The sequence below is a fragment of the Periplaneta americana genome, chromosome 8 (genome assembly GCF_040183065.1).
Source record: "Periplaneta americana isolate PAMFEO1 chromosome 8, P.americana_PAMFEO1_priV1, whole genome shotgun sequence".
Taxonomy (NCBI): domain Eukaryota; kingdom Metazoa; phylum Arthropoda; class Insecta; order Blattodea; family Blattidae; genus Periplaneta; species Periplaneta americana.
This window is the reverse complement of record NC_091124.1, coordinates 132,470,910-132,488,456: the sequence shown is the minus strand read 5'-3', so window position 1 is coordinate 132,488,456 and position 17,547 is coordinate 132,470,910.

The window sequence follows — 17,547 nt, the reverse complement described above, 5'->3', positions numbered from 1 at the left end:
GGAGCCATGCAGCAGTACAACGTAGGAGCTCCTTTTGAGAGAATCGCCATCGACGTTGCTGGACCGTTCCGGGTCACGGATCGAGGGGACCGCTACCTGCTAGTCGCCATGGATTACTTCACAAAATCGCCAGAGGTGTACCCGATTCCCAACCAAGAGGCTTCGACGGTGGCAGACGCGCTGCTTGACAACATAATCTGCCGATTCGGGGTGCCCCGGGAATTTCATAGTGATCAGGAGCGCAACTTCGAATCCAACCAGATGGGAGAATTGTTCGAGCGTCTGGGCGTGCATAAAACCAGGACCACTCCTCTCCACGCACAGTCCGACGGCATGGTAGAACGCTACATCAAAACCATGGAAGAGCACCTGCGGAAGGTGGTGTCCAACCATCAGCGAGACTGGGATGCCAGAGTCCCACTGTTCCTCTTAGCCTACAGAGCTTCGGTCCACGATACAACAGGGATGACACCGGCAAACATGGTCTTCGGGAGAGATCTGCGCCTGCCCTGTGATCTGATTGGCACGCCACCCAGCGCCGACCAGCCATCAACTGACTATGTGGCAGAACTGACCGAGAAGTTGAATGGAGTCCACCAACTGGCTAGCGAGCACCTCAAGATTGCCAACGACAGGATGAAAATGCGCTACGACAAATTTAGCGAACTCTGCAGGATTCCAGGAGGGCGACCTTGTGTGGCTGGATCAACCTACCAGGACCAAAGGAAAATCACGGAAGCTGCAGCGTGCCTGGGATGGACCATACCGCGTGGTGACCCGATCAACGACGTGGTGTACCGCATCCATCGACAACCCCGAGGGAAGATGGTGGTGCACCTGGACCGACTAGCGGCCTACCAAGGGACTGTCCGGGACGGCCAGCCCTAAGGAGGGGGCAATGTGACAGTCGGGAGGCGATCGCGTCCCACAGAGGTCGGGTGTGCACGAGGAAAACGAGCGACGCAGCCACCTTCTTCGCTGCGGCAACTCGGGTCTGGAGGAGACAGACGTAAGAGGGGGGCACGAGGTGGAGGCGCGGACGCGACGAAGAGTGAGGATGGAGTAAAGTACCTGGTGACTGAGGGGAGAAATCCAAAGAACTCTGGATAGGCGTTATCTTCTAGGTATCTGTCGACCGATCGCGAACTCTCGAGAAACTAAGGTTAATTATAAATATAACACTCGAGTGACCTTTAGCCGTGTTGTTGTAATCGTTGGACAGCAAGCCAGCCAGTCTTGTGTAGCAGTGAAGCCAGCTTTGAGACCGAAGTTCGACTTGAGTTGTGTCCGTAACTGTGGAGCCGGAAGTTCTGAGTTTGAGTGCAGTGAACCGCAGTTGGGGTACCTGAGTTGGAAGTTCAGCGGATTGTCTCTGAAGGTTTGGGGTTCGAGATACTGTGAACTCGAGTGACTGAGCTAGAAGAACTAGCCAAGGCAAACGAACTGTGAACTAAGAACTGACAGTTCTGATTTGTAAATAGTGCTCTGTGAACATTAGTTAAGATTAACAGTTCATTGTTGTTCTCAATAATCCAAGTAAATTGTCATTGTCGTCTGTGGAGTGCAATAACAAATACTGTGTTGTTGTGTTGAGTGCAAATCCCATTGTTGACGGGAGTAGAATTAAATTGTAGAAAGTGATTATTATTGTCGTAACAATAAAGTTAGATTCTTGTGTAATAAAGTTACAATATTATTATATATGATGGTACGTCCTTTATATAAACTAACATCGTTAATCCATTTCGTTGCTTTATTCTTTTTAAGGAAATGAAAAAAAAAACTGGAAGAATCTCTTAGGAGTGTTTTAGTCGAAAGACAATCATAACGATGTACTAGTGTATTGAAATAACTAGAATTCGTATACTTTGAATGTACACAGACACGCACACAAAAAATTAACAAAACTTGTAACAAATGCACTTAAAAGCTACTTAAACTATTTTTCCACTTCAACACTATAAACGCGCTACCAATTTACAACAACACAATACACGATTTAGAAAAGAGAGTTGTTTGGAAAATAAAATGCCGTCAATGGCAATTTATTAAAATGATGCTTGACTTATGCTGTCAAGCCTGGTTCAGACGGTGCAAGTTTCTGTGATGGATTCCAAGGGGGTGCGCTGATGGCTGTCCTGCGTGCTCACTTGCTGGCTCCCGTGTTGGCTACGGTGATGGTAGTTCACACGGAGCTGGCTCTGTTCACAGTTCAAATTGGAAAATCATCTGCTGTTTCATCTGTTGCCAACACTCATGGATGAAAGAAACTAAACCGTGGGTGGAAAACAACTAAAGTCCTACATTAACAGTTGTAAATGTCGTAATAAAGTAATTAAGCCATCAGTGCAAAACAGCTGAAGTCCGATATTGAATTGCTGTTTCTTAGAAACTAAAGAATATTGAAAAAAAAAAAAAACAAGTTTAGTTGGAAAACAACGAACATGGCGACATGGTTTCAGTGGTGATATATTGTGGCAACACTGCTAGAAAATTCTCGCTGCATCGGGATTCAAGCACGCGTCCGGCAGAAGGGAGAGCGCGCAGGAGGCGCGAGAGACAAGGCCAGCGATTGTGAGCACTGCGGGCGCGACGCGGCGAATGGAAGGAAGACGGGCCTGCGCGAAGCGAGAGGGGGAAGCTGGAAGTTTCGAAAACCCACGCGAGCCGATTGTTGTAACGGAAGGTCCAGAAATCGAAAAGACGAGAACGTGTAATTTACTAATAAATATAGGACGCGGAGAAAAGCGAGTTTTAGTTTGGACAGCAAACCAGTCAGTTTGGTGAAGCAACTGTGAGCGAGGAATCCAGCCTGCGAGACCGGGGATCGACTTGAGTGAGTTTGTGAAGCAGTGAGTGTCCAGGCGGAAGCAACGCAGTTGGAAGTCTTGAGTTCGAAGTTCAGTGGACTGTCTCTGGAAGTCTTGGGTCCGATATACTGTGAACTTGAGTGAATGAGCTAGAAGAACCAGCCAAGGCAAACAAAATGTGAACTGAGAACTGACAGTTTTGTTTTGTAAATAGAGCTTTGTGAACGTTAGTTGAGATTAGGAGTGCATTGTTGTTCTCAATAATCCAAGTGAATTGTCATTGTCGTCTGTGGAGTGCAATAACGAATACTGTGTTGCTGTGTGGAGTGAAATACTCATTGTTGACGGGAGTGTTTAAATTCAGTTATAGAAAGTCATTCTTGTTGTAAATAAAAGTAACGTTATTGTTTTGAATTAAAAGTCAGAATATGATTATCTTTGGTTCAAGCCTGGAAACCATCACGAAAAATAGCAAGGAACCTACCCTCGAAATCCAGCAAGCTAGCCATCCAAGGAGCCTCCACAGCGCATTACTTCCGGCAAGTGAGCGTGCAGGCTACCCATTAGTGCAGTCACCTTGGAATCCATCACAGAAACACGCACCGTCTGAACCGGGCTTCATATAGGCCCCAGTGACTGTGTGAGATCTTTGCAGTGCTTATGTGCCAGCGGGGCGCGGGGTGCGGCGAGCATGTATCCAGCGCTGCGTCATCGTCTGCGTGGCTACGGTCTTCTGTTTGTGACGTCACTTCTGCACATGCGTTTCCGCGCATGCGTATTTCGTGGAACATGTTCCTGTCGTTAGTCGCTGCCAACGAGCACAGAATGCATAGAGTAGACATGAACAGCTTGAAGGTGAAGCCGATTTTGTGGACAGTCGCCATTATGATGCTACCAAAACATTGGGCTCCCGGTTAGCACATGGGCAGTTGATTGTGATGATGCATCGTTGTTTTAATTAATAAATGAACTAATTTCGATATGCTTACATGTGCTGCGTATGGCTGCACAAACAGGTCTTCAAAAAAAAAAAAAAAATTCCTGGAATAACTTTTCACAGGTAAAATATGCGTGTGTGAAATGTACTTATTACCGGTAGATAATGAATGATTTAGCCTAGGTTAGTCGGTTAGATTCGTATTGTTCACGTATTAGTTTGATTAGGAGAAAGGATTAGTGTACTGATATTATTGTAATTAATTTTTGTAATCACTAAATCAGACTTACGCTTTGTAGACTTAGCATTTACGAGCGAAGCTAACCTAACAACCCAAGTTGAAAGTTTGTGTCGCGTGCTATAGAAAATGGGTGTACCGAGGTTTCTCTTCAACCGAATGAACGTATTCGTTTGAAGAAAAAGAAATACTGTATTAATATTATTGTAATTAATTTTTATAATCACGAAATCAGACTTATGCTTTGCAGACTTAGTAGCTTCATTAACTCGGTCGTGATCCAACTTAACCCACTTCGTAATAAAACTTCCTTTTGTTCGCCGTATAGTAATGTAATTATATACTATAAACGAAGAGCCTATCAAATATTATATGGTTAAGAGCATTCCACTTTTTCTCTAAACAAAATCGGGACATCTATACGAAATACTGGCAAAAGGAAGAGAATAATAATTTGCGTTAAGAAGCAAGTTGCATTATTAAATCGAAGCAAATGGATGAACCTATAAAAGTAAATATTATAGGCTAGCATTTTATTGCACTAGTAGCAAAATAAGGTCAAACTGTTATCTTCCTTTTTTATCATTATTGTTTGTTTAACCTTCCAGAGTACCTATTAAATACCACACTGCAATTTGAAGAGCTGTCAATTTAAATATGTATAGCCTATATGGGATTTATCGATGACAGTTTTGCAATTTTTGCTAAAAAATACGTGCCTAGCGATTCTGTATTACGAAACAAACAAGAAATTGTGAGTCCTCCAGGAAATTAGGGACATATGGAATTCCTATTATCATAAGATCTTCTATAACGTAATAGCTATTTTGCAATGTTCTGGTAGCAACAAGATGGCGTCAAGTCCATAAAAGCTGCTTCACTTCGTCCAATCACAGTCTACTATATACAGTCGCGAAGCTTGAGGTGATTTTTTGCAAATCTCGTGATAAAGCGCTCCAAGCGGTTAGCAACTAGAAACAATAGACTCCACGGTCGACTTTGGATTGTGTCGTATTTCTATCGAGTGCTAGCTCGTTGCGTATTTCACATTGATGCTTGTGAAATGTTCGTTATTGGTTGTAATGAAAATGTTAATGGCTAAAATACAATACTTGGAATAATAATATTTTACTAGAGACGTAGAAAAATTATGTTTGTTTAATGAAATTTATTGATCACGTTTAATTTTCAATTCTGGTAGGATTATTATTGCTTAGGCCTACTTTTTTTGTCAAAGGATATGTTTTTAATTATAGCTGTTAATTTTGTTGTTATTTTTGTTACTTTACTAGAGACGTAGAAAAAGTCTGTTACAATAAAATTTATTGATCACGTTTTATTTCCAATTCTGGTGTGATTATTATTGCTTAACCTCATCCCACTTTGTTAACTACGTCAGCCTACACTACAAGTACCGGTACACGTAAGTTACTCCATTAATTCATATTTCCATTATTATTGCTGTAAAGGGAAAGGCAAATTAATATTTATTGGTTTCATAGTTAATTATCGCTATAATCTTGAATGAGTGAAGCGATTATAGTAAATTTCAGTTCGTTTTGCACAAACAAAAATAATACCAACCTATTTCTTGCAGGTATGTTCGAGTTTATGGTGGAATTTAATATACTTAATTAAAATAATAAATTAACTTTATGCATTTAATATTTCAATAATGGAAGGAAGGTGTTAATTTTTCCAAAAGGACACAACGAAAGTGTAACATATTTAGTCGTCTACTAGGAGAGAGAAATCTGCGATGATGAGGCGATGGTAGCGATCCTGGTGGTGGGCAACTACCCATGTTTGAATTTTTACTACGTATTGAGCTTCGCGACTGTATATAGTAGACTGTGGTCCAATGGTATTAAGATGCTAGTGTCTACTCTATGCATTCTGTGGTCGTTGGCATAGACTTACTAAATAACCGCTAGACCGCTCACTGGCGCTAGTGTTATGCTCCCAAATTGAACAGCCGACGAGCGGCCATTTGTTTGGTTGAGCTGAATACTATGGTTCGTTCGTGTGCTGTTTTTAATTGCAGCAATATACACGGATGTAAAGATAAAGAAGGAAGGAATGTTACAGTTCACTGATTAATCTTTAATTTCTACGACGATTTTTGCTCCATATTACGTTACAGAAGACAAACTATTGTACTTAAACGACTGTATTATGCTTAGGTTTCCTTTGAATAAAAATTCCCTTAACAGTATGTGGATAGGTGTAATCCGCAGAGAGAATTTCTACCTTACAACGAATCATTCAATATGTTCAACTCATTTCGAACTGCTTTCAAACTACGTTATTACCATATAGATTGTTATTGTCCTTCATCCACTCCATATCCTTCATTTTCTTCAAACAGATAATTATTCGCCGAATTTAAAGATACAGAAACTGTATACATTATAAAACGTTAATATTTTAATATGACTGATTGAAAATAATTCTTGTCTTAGTTACGGATTAATTAAACAGTTTCTTATCTTACTAGGTACTACTACTACTGCGACTACTTACTGCTGCTGCTGCTACTACTACTACTACTACTACTACTACTACTACTACTACTACTACTACTACTACTACTACTACTACTAATAATAATAATAATAATAATAATAATAATAATAATAATAACTATTATTAATAATATTATTATGCTTTTTGATTTCATATAGCAGTTTAACCTACAGATTAAATTAAAAAGTAAACATCCTTTCATTAACCGTGGATATGAATATTCACATTCAGAGTTCCTATGAAAATGATGAAAGCCTGACAGCCAGAGTTGCCGGGTATCCCAATTTAGGCGGGATTCTCCCAATTTCGTGGTTGAATCCCGATAAAGCGAATCGAGATTGGTAAAAAATCCGATTTGAGATATAACAGCTTAGAACGTAATTTAAACAAATTAGCCTGCATTTCCTATTATCCAATATTTTTATTTATATATTGACTCAAATGGTAACACTGTGAACATAGAGGTAACCCGCGAAAATTGAGCAAGTCTGTGAGGTAACCCAGCTGATTGCCGTAAGGCAACTTACTCTACTCGCAAGATAATAGTTCCCCTAGTTCTACAGCATTGTTGATTAATCCGTTTCGGTATCTAGTTGCTGCTCTCTCAATTAATAAACATTGTGTAGTTTAGGTGGGTTGAATGACAAAAAAGATAGCGTTTTGATATCGTATTTTATATTAATAACAGGCACATACAATTGCTGCGTTTTATAGTTTAGTGAACTATGTTTAAACATGGATTCATTGTCAGATGTACTGTTGCAGTACCGAACCCGAAAAAGAAAGTTGCAAAGTTAATTTAGTAGCGAATGGTTAAAACATATTAGTGATCAATAAAAGAAACAACGATTAGCTTATAGTATTCACTGTACTGTGTGTCCTTCGTATTTTAGTGTTTCTCAAGGAGGCGAATATTACATTAAAAGCACGCGAACATTACTTTGCAGAAAACAATTATAAAGCTTATGATAAAGTGATGATAAGTCTAATGTCTTAAGTCAGCTTCTGATATCCCGATTTCCCTCGCAGAAAACCTAGCAACTCTGCTCACAGCAGAAACATGTTATTAAAGGTATATCTGAAAGGAAGTATTGTTCCTGCAAATAAAAACATTTAGCTTTCGGATACGCAATACAACGCTTATTCAAATAGCGGTTTCGAAATCCCGCGTTTTGAGTCACAAATAGTGCTGATATTATGGTTTAAATTTTTATGACAAGTTTACAGCATTTTACATTACTTTTCCAGTTTTCACACATAAGCTTAATTTTAACTTATCCTACCTCTATAATACGTACATTACATGCACTTACTGTTAATATGACGTAGGTAAGAACATATAAATGAACACACAAGTTTATTGAAAAAATTGTAACTTCAATTCTCAGAAAATGTAGGCCTAATTTTATTTTCAGAGCAGAAGTGGTGTAAGTAAAAAATGGGTAATGATTCTGTAAATTACAGTGCAAAGTAGCAGTTAATATTGAATTTATTTAAACTATTAGTAGTCAGTGAATAGCACGAAGGATATATTAATTGCTACTTTGCGCTGTATTTTACAGAATTTTTACTTTAAACCTCATTACCTAATTTTGACTTACAACACTTCTGCTCTGAACGGCTCAAATAATCACTGGGAATGTAAAATAAACACCAACAAAAGTCATGCAGGTTATTACAGAAAAGATTGCTTTTTATATTAAATTAAAAAAGGCTCTTTTATTTCTTGAGAACTTGATACGTGTGCCACATGAATCTACACCAACACATCAGAAATTTATCGACACAGTCCGGATTTATTCAAGAAATGAATATTTTGCAAAAGGATTACAATTACTCCATGAATACTTGAAAAATTAACACCATGATTCCTACTTGAATGCAATATAACATTCAACTTTTGAAAAATATAAAGAGAAAACACTGATAACTAATAAATGTTTTATAGAACATAATACGTAGGCTACCTACGATATGGATTATTGGTAATGACTGAGTTATGAAGAACTACAAATTCGGAGACTTAAAGTTGTTGTTACTGCAATTTTGTGTCATTGCACACATTGCCTTTATTCCGACGCATGATTAAAACGTTATTATAACATCTCGCATCCCTGTAAAGCACGTGCTGGCTGAACGAGACTGTATCAACCCTATGACCAGTGCCTTGCCTGCCGCTTGGGCGCTAGTGTCGCGAATGTTGGCAAAAAAAAGTGTTGAAGTTGCGCGACTGTATATATTAGACTGTGACTATACTCCTTACCGATGAGAGAAAGGCTGATATCATGTATTTGAAAAGCCAATAAGTTTTAACTGTATGAAATCGTGGACGTAATTTATAGACAGAACACCAGAGTTGCATTGATACGATACCTCCAGCTCAGGAAACCCGTACGGCAAAAAACTGTTGACCAAACACATTAACCGGGTTCGATCTCCGTATAAACGTAACTGAATAGGTCATTAGAAAATGGGCCCAAATCCACAATTCTAAATTTTTCAGGAGAGACAAAAAAAAAAAAAAAAAAAAAAAAAAAGGAATAGTGACTTCTTGTCTTTTGCAGAGCTCAATGATTTTTTCTCTGATGGTAGATAGGGTATCCACACGCATGCGTGTAATGTTTGAATGTTCTACTTGCTTTAGTTTATTAAGTACATAATTATTAATTCTGCGAATTTGGGCCCTTTTTATACTGAATTAGTTTAGACGACATAAAGAAAGGAAAATGGGAAACAAATTTTTTTTATTCTGTCATCACTGCATAAAAACAGTTAACTACTAGTTACATGCAAAATATGTAGCACATTTAGAAACTAAAGAAACAAAAATATGCACGTATGTGCAATGAAAAAGCATCATTATGTCTTACTCGTCGTCTGTAGTAGTGTTAGTGGTACCTATTAAGTTCCTATAATAGACAAGAGCAATTTGTTTGGTAATGTACTTTGTGAGTTTAAGAACATCTTTGAGTTTATTTGCATTTATAGGTAGCATTGCGGTATACAAAGGCTGTGTTGGGATAGGTACTGTTTTAATACCAGGTTTTACTAACTGAAATTTCCCACCCCAGGGAAAGATATTGTCATGCATGCCTCCACACTATCTTTATGTTGATCCCTAAATACAAACTTCTTATATTTGGTTATTTGAAATTCATAACCTTTGTTTGTTACAACATTTTTGAAATACGGTACACCGAGGGCAGAAACATAATCTTTGATCATAAATCCTTTGACGTCAACAACAGTAAATTTTTCATTTATCATTGTCACCCATTCTTCATAATGTTCAGTCTTGTCCACTTTCCGCTGCATTCTTTCAAGGACGCCGAAGTGTCGATCGCATGGTAAATAGCTGTGTCCCCGTTGGAGAAAATGGTGCCTTATTTCCTGAAATCTGCCTTAAGAACTTGGGACTGCCAAAATTTTAACATAGTTAGATTATGGTTTTGCCCTCTGCAGCCGTCAGTAAATACAAACAACTTTTTTACAGAATCGGGTACAAATGCTGGTGAACAAGTGATACTACTTCGTTTGCCCCCCTTTTGGCTTCCGTTTCGGGCCAACAATACATAATACTTTATGATTTCTTCCCTGAGTATATTGACATTACGTACATCCACACTTGGCGTGAGTAAAACACATCTGTAGTAGGTAAGTTTGGATACGGCATATTCTGTTTAAAATCAAAACATATTACTTCTATGTCCTCAGTAGATTTTGCTAATTCTGTTCCTATTCTAAGTTCCCTATAAAAGGATTTTGCACGCATCTTATGGATCTTTAACTCATTAGTGAACTGGCGTATTAGAGTTGGGTTTGATTCTAGCTCTATTTTTGCTGACAGCTCTTCACAAGTGGTACAAACGTCGCATCTAGGACGCCCAAAGCCATAATTAAAGTTTCTATTAAAATAATTTAAGTAAAATTTGTATTTAACTTCTGATTTTAGTTTATGTATACCTACGTTCCCCTGTTTGAGTAACAAATAGTTTTCGACATCATAATTCTCTAAATACAGTTCATATATTTTTCTTACAGAAAGTTCACTGGAGAGGTATCTCCGTTTACGTCCGCAACCCTCATAATGCGCTACTTAATATGGAAAACTTTTAATATGATCGTCAATACTTTCAATAATCCCATCAGACTTTACATTTCCCCTTCTCTGATGTTGCCCCCTCATGTCCTTCGGTGATCGTGCTTCAGCTTTCAAAACAGCAACGCGTCGGATTCTTTTCACACCTATTCCATGCAAGCTAGCAAAGGCTTCTCGACAGACTACCTCCCCAACATGAACATCATAATGAAAATTAAAGTTACGTGTCAATTTATCACACTGTCCTCTCCTTCTTTCAACAGATGTTACTTTAATCAAAGATAGTAAATAGGCATCCTGATCTCCGTACAGGTTGAAGTTCTCCAGTATCCGCTGGCGCACTGGTTCAGTTATAAATTTCAAGCAGTTTCGTTTAGACCTAAAATAACGAAATATGAAACTTTATTGTTAGTAGAATTAAACGAACAGGAAAGAAAATAGTGATTTTATAACAGAAAATATCTACACATACCTGCACAGACTACCAGTACGTCTTTCCAGTTTTGTTTCTCCCTTTCTATTTATGTGTGCTTTCTCTTCAGCCCTTAATCTTTTAGCTTTATTGTCTTTCCAGTCTCGAGGATTCGATTTCCGTTTGCCTCCCACAAACTCAACATCTTCATCACCACTATCCATATTGTATTATTAACAGCCACCACACAGTTGCCTCCTCTTTCTTCAACTGACAATAATATAAATAGTTTTGGCGCCATCAACAGCTTGAGTAGAGACAATGTAATAAATAAAATTTCCCATTACGCAAGTAAATTTACGAACTTGAATGTACCTACGTTTAAGGTTATACCACAGTCTAAGACATACAGTCACGAAACTTCAACACTTTTTCTGCCAACATTCGCGACACTAGCGCCCAAGCGGCAGGCAAGGCACTGGCCATAGTCTCGTTCAGCCAGCACGTGCTTTAAAGGGATGCGAGATGTTATAATAACGTTTTAATCATGCATCGGAATAAAGGCAATGTGTGCAATGACGAAAATTGCAGTAACAACAAGTTTAAATCTCCGAATTTGTCGTTCTTCAGATTCCCTAAAGACCATGAGAAAATCATAACTCAGGAATAACCAATAATCCACGTTGTAGGTAGCCTACGTATTGTGTTCTATAAAACATTATTATTACTTATCAGTTACCTATTTGTATGTCAGGAAGGAGAGTTTAAATAAAAACAAAGTAAATAACTGTTACAGTATATTATTTTTTTGTAGAAATCATATGTGTAAATGTGTAACCATTCCGATTTTGGATAATGTATCTACAGTTTTTAATGCAAGTAATTCCATACTTTTTGTATTCGTGTTTTTTTTTTCTATATATTTTTCAAAAGTTGAACGTTATATTGCATTCAAGTAGGGATCATGGTGTTAATTTTTCAAGAATTCATGGAGTATTGTAATCCTTTTACAATATATTCACTTCTTGAATAAATCCAGACTGTGTCGATAGATTTCTGATGTGTTGGTGTAGATTCATGTGGCAGACGTATTAAGTTCTCAAGAGCCTTTTTAAATTTAATATAAAAAGCAATCTTTTCTGTAATAATTTGTATGACTGCTATTGGTGTTGATTTTACATTCCCAGTGATTATTTGAGCTGTTCAGAGCAGAAGTGGTGTAAGTCAAAATTAGGTAATGAGATTTAAAGTAAATATTCTGTAAAATACAGCGCAAAGTAGCAATTAATATATCCTTCGTGCTATTCACTGACTACTAATAGTTTAAATAAATTCAATATTAACTGCTACTTTGCGCTGTATTTTAAAGAATGTTTACTTTAACCCTCATTACCCATTTTGACTTACACCACTTCTGCTCTGAAAATAAAATTAGGCCTACATTTTCTGAGTTAATTGAAGTCACAATTTTTTCAACAAAATTGTGTGTTCATTTATTTGTTTTCACCTACATCATATTAAAAGTAAGGGCATGTAAATTACGTATTATATAGGTAGGATAAGTTAAAATTAGGCATTATGTGTGAAAACTGGAAATGTAAAGTAAAATGCGGTAAACTTGCCATAAACATTTAAACCATAATATCAGCACTATTTGTCACTCAAAATAAAAAAGGAAATACCGGTTATTAAGAAATGATAAATAATAAACTTCATAAATCAATGTCTGTCATATTAAGGTTTAAATCTTCCCCTGTTTTATTTTGAAGTTAACCTCAGCGGCCGGGCTTACCCCAATTTGCGGTATGGAAAATAGTTAATTTCTCAGGAAATAGGGAGAGGAGTTCACCACGCAATGTAACTTACAATTTTGAAGCTACTAATTTTGACTCTTCTCACAGGAAATATAGAGTTCTAATGATTCATAAATATATTCAGGAATGAATTTAATTAACCATCCACGTACGAACAATTATATTATTTCAAACCATGATACGTGAACAGGACCATGATTCAGTTGTAAGGAGCAGAAAGAATTACGTTTATTCTCAGCTTCTGAAACTTGTAGATTAACTGCGTGTGAAATTCTTCTAGGATTCTAAATTAAAATTAATAAGAATCATATACACTTACTGTATAGCATAAAAATATAAAACAAATTACGCAAAACCCGTTTTCTGATATGTTATCATATGTCGTGTGCACACTTTTAACTTGCCTGCCGCTAGAGGGCTACTGTCGCGCCAGCTGTCAAATGTTGGCATATTTTATACGTATGAGTTGCGTGACTGTATGTCTTAGACTGTGGTTATACTTTCCTTCAAATTCTGTCTTGAAGGTATTAATCATATTATTAAGTTGGCAATAAGATTACGTAAGTAAACAAAGTGGCGGCAAAACAAGAGCAAGATAATCAGGAAGTCTGAAAGTGATGAGAGAGAGTGCAACGTTGAGTGACTAGAAGAACGTCCCATATCCTGGAAATGGAACCTTCTTCTAGTCAACCCATACTTTAACAGCAATTTTAGCATGCTTAGAATCGGTTCAGCAGGACACTTTTCCACTCAACAGATGCGCGCTTACATCTAGTACGTTTATATGCAAAAAAGTGAGTTTCAAAAAAAAAAGTGGAGATGGGCCCTTTTTCTAATGACCTATTCAATTCCTTGGAACATGTATCAATACGAGAGAATTGCAAATAATCGTAGAATTAGAATATATGGGCAAATCGTAAAACAGCGAATGCTAAGCTCCGCCCACCCACGACCCCATTCCACTTTTCCCCTACAAGCTCACCACACACTCTAGCGGGAAAGAGTGGAAATAGGGGTTTAGGATGGGATGACATCTAGTGGAGGAAAGTGAAACAAAAAGAGTGAATGCGGCATCTATGAAGCAAAAGCGGAACTTCGTCCTGTTTCCCTCTCCAGCCTCTCCTTCTCTCTTCATGTCTCTCTCTCTCTCTCTCTCTTTTTTTCTTATGACTTAACAGAGGGTAGTATTCGACCCGGTGATCTTCCCAACGAAACGCACGCACGCTTTTTGGTCACGTTTTATACCTCTCGGCTACCAAGACGAGTTGGTGGTAGAAGGGAAAATGAATATATTTATGTTCAAGGGAACTGCCATAACTTATTGCAGAAGTGCAATATGTGTCATTGGATATGTCTTAGTACGTAAGTGATTGTCGTCTAATGCACTTCAATTTGGTTGTATTGTGTTGTGTTGTAAAATATGAAATACATGCGAGGTGGTAGGCAGTGGTCCACCGAAGCGGGGCATATAGTAGAGAGAGAGAGAGGGAGGGAGGAGAGAGCAGGGGAGCTAGGTGCCGAGCGGCGAGGGTGGGGATAACTTCCCCTACTGGCGTTCCCTGTTTTAGGATGTATCTGAATATATAATGACCCAATGACAGGACAGGGAATGGACTGAGAGCACATAGAGTGGACTGAGGGGACATAAGAGTGCACTTCGAGGACAGAGAATGGATTCAGAGGACAGAGACTGGACTGGTAGCACGAAGAGTGTAGTGACAAGACAGAGATTGTACTGAGAAGACAAAAAGTGCACTGAGAAGACATAGAGTGTACTGAGAGGACAGAGAGTGGACTGAGAGGACAGAGAGTGTAGTGACATGACAGAGATTGGATTGAGAGCACATAGAGTGGACTGAGAGGACAGAGTGTGTAGTGACAGGACAGAGATTGGATTGAGAGCACATAGAGTGCACTGAGCAGACAGACAGTGGACTGAGAGAACACAGAGTGGACTGAGAGCACATAGAGTGGACTGGGAGCGGACTGATAGGACAGAGATTGGACTGAGAGCATACAGAGAGGACTGAGAGGACACAAAAGGACAAGGGCTCGACTGGTAGGACAGAGAGGGTAGTGACAGGAAGTACATTGGACTGAGGGCACTTAGAGTGGACTGAGAATACACAGAGTGAGAGTGGACTGAGAGGACATAGAGTGGACTGAGAGGACAGAGAGTGTACTGGTAGGACTGAGAATGTAGTGACAGGACAGAGATTGGACTGAGAGCACGTAGAGTGGACAGAAAAGACAGACAGAGGACTGAGAGAACATAGAGTGGACTGATAGGACAGAGAGTGTAGTCATAGGGGAGAGATTGGACTGAGAAGATAGAGAGTGGAGTGAGAGGACATAGAGTGGACCCAGATTATATAGAGTGGACTGAGAGGACAGAGAGCATAATGACAGGAAAGAGATTGGACTGAGAGGACAGAGTGCACTGAGACGACATAGAGCATAGAGTGGACTGAGAGGGCAGAGAGTGTAGTGACAGAACAGAGATAGAACTGAGAGCACATAGAGTGGACTGAGAAGACAGAGAGTGGACTGAGGGGACATAGAGTGGACTGAGATGACAGAGAGAACAAAGACTGGACTTGTAGGACAGAGAGGGTAGTGACAGGAAGGAAACTTCTGAATTTGATGTTCCTAATTATATCAGGTGGAGAATAAAATGCATTCAGTTCTGCATTGTGTAACTTTCTACATTCGCCTGTAACTTCATCCCTCTTAGCCCCAAATATTTTCCTAAGGACCTTATTCTCAAACATCCTTAACCTCTGTTCCTCTCTCAAAGTGAGAGTCCAAATTTCACAACCATACAAAACAACTGGTAATACAACTGTTTTATAAATTCTAACTTTCAGATTTTTTGAGAGCAGACTGGATGATAAAAGCTTCTCAACCGAATAATAAGATGAATTTCCCATATTTATTCTTATTTGCTGACATATTAAACTAAATTTCACTAGTATTATTTTTGGAGAAAATTTCGTTCTGGCACTGGGAATCGAACCCAGGACTCCCCAGCTTGACGCGCTAAGTACTCTCTACCAACTGAGCTATGTCAGGATCCGAAATACAATGTTAGCTCAAACGTTCCTCCTTTAGCAACTTTTATGGCCTACACCTGTATTTAGACACTACTGTTATGCCATATTTACAGAAGGGCATATTTAAATGACTTTGTGGCCATTTCAACAACAATTGAGCCAGCACTCTGGATCAGGTTCCGGCATAGTTCAGTTTGTAAAGAGCACTCAGCATGTCAAGTTGAAGGGACCTGGGTTCGATCCCCAGTGCTGGAACGATTTATTTTTTCCGAAAATAATAGTATACATATATGTGATAACTAGAGCCTGGATTTTATGTATTACATATTCTGTTCCTATATATGTAGCTGTAGCTATAAGAAAAGCTAAAATGTCAGTGAATCACACCAAAGGGATCATTATTCCGAAGTTTTAAGTTACATATTTTGGTACATAATAAATATCAAGGTATATATTACATATTGTACATATTTTGAAGGATATTGCATACTTTGAAAGAATATCTATTTTTTCACTAATTTTCCCTCGACTTAATTCATAAGTTATACGTTTGAAAATTGTTTATAAAGCTCGTCCCTTCGTCTCTAATGCATAACAAATTTAATAATTGAAAATAATCATGTATTCTGTCAAAGAATGGACATCCCTTTGCCATGCTAAGTTTGTTTATCGCTTAAGAAGTAATGATAAAGTAGGAACAAATACCAACCCAAAGGGTGGGTCATTGACTCATTGTACTTCACTGGGTGAAGAACAGAGTGAAAATTATCATGTGGGTATGACCATTTGGCACAAACACTTCCGATCAATTGCTCTGAAAGAAAACAGTAGTTCTTTCAGTTTTCTTGAGTATCTTATTCTAACATCAGGTGATACAGCTACTATGGTAAGTATAACATGGTACATGTCATGGACTGGATGCACAGTAGCAAACTCTGCCAGTGACGTCAGCCATTGTACACTCCAAATGGCAGGAGTTGTCAGTCGAACAGTAGTTTGACGGTTTGAGTGGACTGACCTCGTGAAATTGTGTTACATCTGTTGCTACGTATTTTTAAACTGTTTCTTTTTTTACGTGTGTAAATAGTGTTGTACATTATTTTGTGTTTGGTTGTGATAGGCCTACTGTACATATAAGTAAGTTTAATCATATGGTAATTTCTTTCAGTAATAATTTCTGGAAAATGTTAATAGAAATACTGTTTATGCTACATATCTCAGTAAAATGTTCTATAACTGTATATTGCATAATTGAAATATAAATTTAATTTGTTCTAGGGACTAACATCATGACGTATTATTGAAAGTAACTGTTGTGAAAACAAATAAAGGAAAAAGTGCCTTTTGCATGCTCCAGTGCTACCTGCTCAAATACAACAACTGTTCGTGCGAGTATCCCTTTCCACAGATTCCCTAAACAACATAAACATATAAAAAGATGGGACTATATGTAAAAGACAAAATTCTTTCTATGAAGAAAACACAAGAGCCTGTTCTAATCTTTTGATGAAAATGATTATGAAAGGGATCTTAAAGCAGAGCTTTTAAATTTGAAACCTACAAGAATACTATGTTAATGCGTTGAACCGCATCTAAATATATCAAATTCTAATCCTGATTCAAATCAAATGGGGATTCTGCAGAATGCCAGGCGCAAC